This window comes from Talpa europaea, assembly GCF_964194135.1.
Source record: "Talpa europaea genome assembly, chromosome: 15".
Lineage (NCBI taxonomy): Eukaryota > Metazoa > Chordata > Mammalia > Eulipotyphla > Talpidae > Talpa > Talpa europaea.
The window spans coordinates 46,500,938-46,507,606 of record NC_140083.1 but is presented as its reverse complement, the minus strand read 5'-3'; positions in this window follow the sequence as shown (position 1 = coordinate 46,507,606).

Genomic DNA, 6,669 nt, shown 5'->3' with positions numbered 1-6,669 from the left:
AGTTGTGTGTTCAATCTCCTACTACAGATGTGTTTTCTCTGATGTCTGTTTGCAGAGATGATAATAGTTGTCTGATATATTTTGGTGCTCCTTCATTTGGTGAGTATATGTTAATGAGGTTTATTTCTTTTTGAAGTATTGTCCCCTTGATACAAGGAAGATACCTCAATAGCAAAAAGGCCATATATGGCTAGCCCATAGCCAATATCATTCTCAGTGGTGAAAAGATAATGCATTTCCATTAAGATCTGGAACAAGCCAAGGATGTCCACTCTCACCACTGCTTTTCAATATAATACTGGGAATCCTAGCCAGTGCAATAAGACAAGAGAAAGACATGCAAGGAACACAAAGAGGAAAGGAAGAAGTTGAACTATCACTATTTGCAGATGATATAATAATATACATAGAAAACCCCAAAAACTCCACAGAAAGACTAATCAAACTCATCAATCAGTTCAGTAAAGTAGCAGGATACAAAATCAAAACACAAAAATCAGTAGCCTTCCTATACACAAACAATAAATCTGAAGAAGAAGAAATCAAGAAAAGCATCCCTTTTATTATTGAAACAAAAAAAATAAAAAATATGGAATAAACCTAACAGAAGCGGTAAAGGACCTAAATAAGAAAACTAAACAATATGTTAAAAGAAATAGAAGAAGACACAAAGAAATGCAAACACATTCCCCTGCTCACTGATTGGAAGAATTAACATTATCAGCATGGCCATCCTACCAAAAGCAATTTACAGATTCAATGCTATTCCAATAAAAATTTCAATGATGTTCTTCAAAGAAATATAACAAATATTGATGAAATTCATATGAAGCCACCAAAAACTCCAAATAGTTAAAGCTCTTCTGGAAAAAGAAAAAAGGAAATGGCAATATCACACTTCCAGACTTCAAACTGTACTACAAAGCCGTAATAATCAAAACTGCATGGTATTGGAACAAGAAGAGATGCACAGACCAATGGAAATGAATAGAAAATCCAGAAATAAACCCACAGATTTACGGTCAACTAATCTTTGACAAAGGAGCAAAGAATATGCAATGAACCAAAGAAAGGTTGTTTAATAAATGGTGCTGGGAAAACTTGGTCACTACATGCAAAGATTGAAGCTTGACTCCTACCTCACACCATGCACAAAAACCAACTCAAAATGGACACACTATGGGGGGAGGGCTTGGGAGGGAGGTGGGATTAGGGTCAAAATATGGGGGGTGGGAATTGTATGGAGACTATAACCACGATGAAAATGCATACATTGTGCAAAATGAAAAATGATGTAAAAAATATATAAAATGAAAAAATAAAATGGTGGCAATTTTTTGCCTACAGGCTCCTAACACAACACTTGGGAATAGGAAACCTGCATCTCCTCGGCCTGCCTTGTCTGGCATACAATGTTAAGCGTAAGAAGTGATTCAATCCAACACTTCTGAATGGCTTGGAGAACTCTGATTGCTGCAAAGGCAGGGAACACAGGGAAATGGGTGGATACCCACCCGGGGTGATTGACACAGCCTGATGCTGGTCCCGGGTGACTTTCTGTCACAAGCTGGCCTAGAAGAATCCATAGCCAGCAAAAGCATTCAGCACGAGCCCCAGGCTGGCTCCAGATAGTCTTGTGCCAAAGACAGACAGCAAAACAGCCCTTCAAAGAATCGCATCTTGGGTGATAAGGTCTTGGAGAAAAGGGTCTCCCTAACAAATGATACAGAGCAGCAAAAGCAGGGTGCCAGAGCAAGGGATCACTGTTGGGAACAGTGGGATGAGGAGCTGGTGAAAACAATTGCAAAGTTATTATTGGAAGAGTCTCAGCATCTGCTTTAGAGTAGCCACCTCAGGCCCGGCATGTGTAGCAGGAATGGTTTGGAAGCCATGTGGGTTGGAAGCCTGGAATAAATTACTAGAATAATTATGCTATTACAGCTTTTTGAATTACTAGTACACTGGTCTCCAAAAGTAAATATAACTCGGTACTCTTTTTATGTTCCTGCATTTCAATACGTAACACAGGAAAAGTAGACATGAATGTAATGTTGTTTTTTTAATTTTACACTAAAATTCTGCAATTCCTCTTTGATATTCTTTTGAAAGGAAATGACCCATGTCTAGATTGTGAAAGCCAAGCTGAAAACTGCCATTTACCAAAAAAAGACATTTTCAGTAATGGCATAGAATCAAGCAGTACTTCATTTGTCCTTCAAACTTAACACAAGTGTCCAACAACTATGTAGAGCAAGAGCAAGCAAAACAATGAAACTGATTTCAAACAGGCATGCCTTTGATTTTTCTCATCAAACAGGAACAAAAAAAATTCTTTATAATATGAAATAAGATTTGCAAAGAATCTTGTATTCCCATTTGATATACAAATGAGTGAGTGTGTTCATAAGCTGCGTGTCTTCTCACTAACATCCCAGCAGATGAGTTATATAAATGAGTGTGTTTTCTAAACAGAGTGCGCCTGAAATTGCATCTGTAGAGTCAAACGTACACAATTGAATACAATGGCATAATTATCCACCCACCAAAATGACAACCTCTTAGGCTCAACCTCATAGATTATCACAATATCATAGAATCTCAGGGACAATAACGGTCTAGCGAAATCCTGACCTGGTTTCTTAAAATCATTTACTATACAACATTGGTCACCTGGTATCTGCTGCTACAATATTCTAAATAAAGAGCTTCAACAATTACATGGCCCAGAGCAAAAACGGAGCTCCACTCACCGAACAAGCTCAAACGGAAACGGATCTTCAAGGCCTCAGAGAAATGGTTGAAGAAATCAAGGAAAAGACACATACATCTGAAGCAAATGTCTAAGCTCACTGTGTACTATGAGGCTGCACAGTTTGCTAACTGACCAGATCAAAGGTTATGGGACTTCTTCTTGAGACTAAAAATTGGAATTCATTTACCTCTCTAATTGCAAAGGGAGGAAATTAGCACTGGAGCTAAGCAGCAAAATAGAAACAAGAGAACTCTTCAATCTAGAAAAGGAAGCAACTAAGAAAGGAGATACCTGAACGCTTTTGAACCTGCAACTACCCAGGAAAAGAGAAATCAGGTGAAAGATTTGATTAGCCTTGAGCTAACAGGTTTGGGAGGGATTCTTTGAAATTTGAAATTTCGTGATTTTCTCAGGAGTCTCCTGAAGGTCTCCCTGAGATAGGATGAAAGGGCACGAGAGGAGACCGCCCCTGGACCAACCCCCACCCCATGGAGAAGAGAGTGCAGGCAGAGCTCAAAGGTCAAGGGATCAGTGGGAAAAAAGTCTGTTTCTTCATCTCCAAAAGAACACGGAACACTCCCTTCTGGCTTCCACCTCCTGATTCACAGCAGTCTCACCAGCACGAACACATTCACCTCTAGCTCTTTCTTGCAGAAATATGGTACCTACTTACTTACTTTAGCCCACCACGCATGCAAATGAGGATCCTGAGCCTCAGGGCAACTGAATGGCTCCAGACCCCAAAGCCAGTGAGCCCAGAAACTCTACTCTGCAGAGGCAGTACCAGTACCCCAATCCCCAAGAGCCTGTCAGTTTTTCTTGCCATATGGCGCATTCCTCTGAGGTTGCTGGAACATCTCTCAGCTTTGCCAGGCATTGAAAGAGGGAAGACTGTATTTGATACTGATTCCTTCATCAATCCTCGATGCCCCATAAGTCTTTGGAAGCCTAAAGATCTCCCCTATACACTAAAGTCTGTCCTCCCAACGGATTCTCTGAAATTGGATAAGAAAACTAAAATCTCATGATGTTCTCTACATTTCCAATGACACCTGGCTAACATGAGCCAGCAGAAATGGTGCACGCTCTAAATGGGCGGAAGACAGCCACAGGCTGTGCACAGACAGGAAGCTGGGGGTCTGGATAATGAGAAGGATGATTATGAAATTCTGTCTGCTCTAAACCCTGAAGACGAAGCTGACAACACACACAATAAGTGGCATGTGGTGATGCTGGTGTCCAAGTGCGTGTTTTACGAGCTGTGAGAGTTCACAAAGCAAAAACAGGATGCTTGCCCAAGTTACATGTCAGATGTCTATCTGGGACAAAAGGAATAGATGCATAGTGTAACAGATGTAACTCTTCAGAGAAAAAACAAAAAAGAATTGGTCAACTTTCCTACTGTGAAAGGAAAACAAGTTCAATACATGTAGGTATGAGGTGATAATAATATTATGTTGGCAAAGGAAACTGCGGCCACACTGAATGTCACCTATTATCTGGAATGTGCAGCTCACTGCTGTTGATTTCTGCATGTGGTATTTACATAAAATAGAATGACGGGGCAAGACCCCGACTTGCAAAGTAAAAGCATCCTGGCCACTAGGAAAAGGTGACTATCTGTGAGATACTCACCTTGAGAGGACACAGCGCATGGCCCTCAAAATACACACACACCCTTATTAATTTCAGTAAGAAGGCACATACCCTAAGACACAGCTTTCATCTCAAGTCGGTTTGCATATCACCTACACAGCAAGGAATGCTTTTGACCATCAAGAAAAAGACTGCAGTGTCATCCCCTGGGATCACTGTCTGTGGAACAAGCAGTGTCAATGGAAAGTCCTGATAGAAAAAGCTTTTCTCACTCAGGGACAGAGGACCTGATTTGGTCCAGATATTTCTGTCAAATAAGACACCCCAATGAGCAAGAATATTGTCCCAGCAAATCTATACAAGAAGATGACAGGTGTATTATTATAGCTAGGTATCTCACATGAGAAACAGCTTTGAATAATGACATATTTTCAAGTAAGGACCATGAAGTATTGATCTTTGCATGAAAGTCAAAATCCCGTCTCATGTGAAATGTAGGGATACCATTCAGCAGAACATCAAGAGCAGCAACGCATATTCATGCTTTATCCATTTCAGGGTAACAACTCCCTTCTCCTCATTCCTTTCAAATTAAGTCCCAATGTTTAGACTAGAATGGAGAGTATTCCAAACCACCTGCCATCTAACTCTGAAAGGACAGGCAATCTAGAATATGCTAAAATGATACCAATTTTAAGGGACACGAGAGCAATCAAGTGTTTAGAACCGGACACATTTCTTCTCCTCTGGATGAGATACCGGGGTCTGGAGGGAACAAGATGCCGTACACCCTGTGGGGGATCAGCGGCCCAGACATTCAGGCTGTGCAGACAGATGTCCCCGTCGACATGTCTGAGTGTGAGCACCTGACATCATGGGCCTAAGAAACAGTGGCGGCTGGGAAGGCCAATGGCCCCACTTAAGTATACATCACTCACCCAGAGCCAGACCAGGAAGGCAGGAACCACCTACACCTCCCCTACCACGTCCTGCCAGGAGCCAACACCCATGAGCCCGGGCCATGTCCCTTCTTCTCTGTCTGGGCAGCCACCTGCCACCCACAGCTGCTGAGAAGCCTACCGACCTGCTGGCCGTTTCCCCACAAGGGAGCACTAGGACTCCTGCCCTCACTCCACCCTCCTGATGTGCTGCGGAGTCTTTCCATTGCTCACAGAAGAAAGATGAAAGGTCTAGAGCCATCTGCAAACCCTCCACCATGCGACCTGTTTCAGCCACCCAGCTCCCACCTCCTCCACACTCCTCTCCCACAATGCCGCCTCTCAGACACCCCAAGTTTGTTCATTATGGAAACAACCCCTTGCCACCCTACTTCAGAGCTTGTACATGAACTTTTCTCCTGACTCCCAGGAGCCACTCCACACGGCCATTCGGTGGGTCACCACTTACCTATCACCTCCTACCTGACACCTCTGTGAACGACTCCTTTAGGTATTCGTGGGCCAGTGTCTTCTCCACATCCAAGGTCACTCACTGCCTCCTGGCTGACATCTCTGGGCCACAAACTCTGAAATGACAGTGAAGAGTGAGTGGCGGAGACGACGTGGCAAGTTCCCATGTTGGACCTATGGACGTAAGGATGTCCAGGTCTGAAGAAGACAAGATTATTCTGGGTCCCCAGAGAAAAGGTAGGTGGTCCAATCAAGATTCTCATAAAACAAGAGTTTCTTTTGGAGAACTAAAGCAAAATGCAATGTTTCACTCTCCAGATTCAATGAGCACAAGATGCCACAGGGCAGTCAGGGGACTAACATTGGCCCAGGAAAGTGTCCAAATATTTGTCAGGTCACTGTCTGAGTGTCCAGTGTTTTAAAATCCTAAAAAAAGCTTCTAAAGTAGCTCTTCCCAACACTGAATATATAGAACCGCTTCCCTAACAATGGCCATGCTCCCCAGTGGGCATGTTTCCATCATTGAGGACATGGAGCACATGGCAGCAGACCACAGGCCAGGATCCAGCCACAATGATAGCAGAAGATGCACACAGAGATGTTCTCTGGAAATGACAAGGTGAGCCAGCACAGTATCAGGCAAGCAATACTGGAAACAATTTTCATAGAACAAACAACCCTACAAGTGGCTAATACTCACACAGCTCAGTGGGGTGCCTTCACGTCTTAACTGTAATAACCACAAAGCTGAAAATAGATTCAGTTGCTGGGCTACCTAAAAATCCTCCAAATATGTCTTCACTGAGTTTGGCAGCTGTAACCCCTGCACGTCCTTCAGAAGCTGACAACAGGCTTCTGGAGAATACTGGTGGTGGGGGCGGATATGACCAACCACAAAAGCACTGAAGAAGT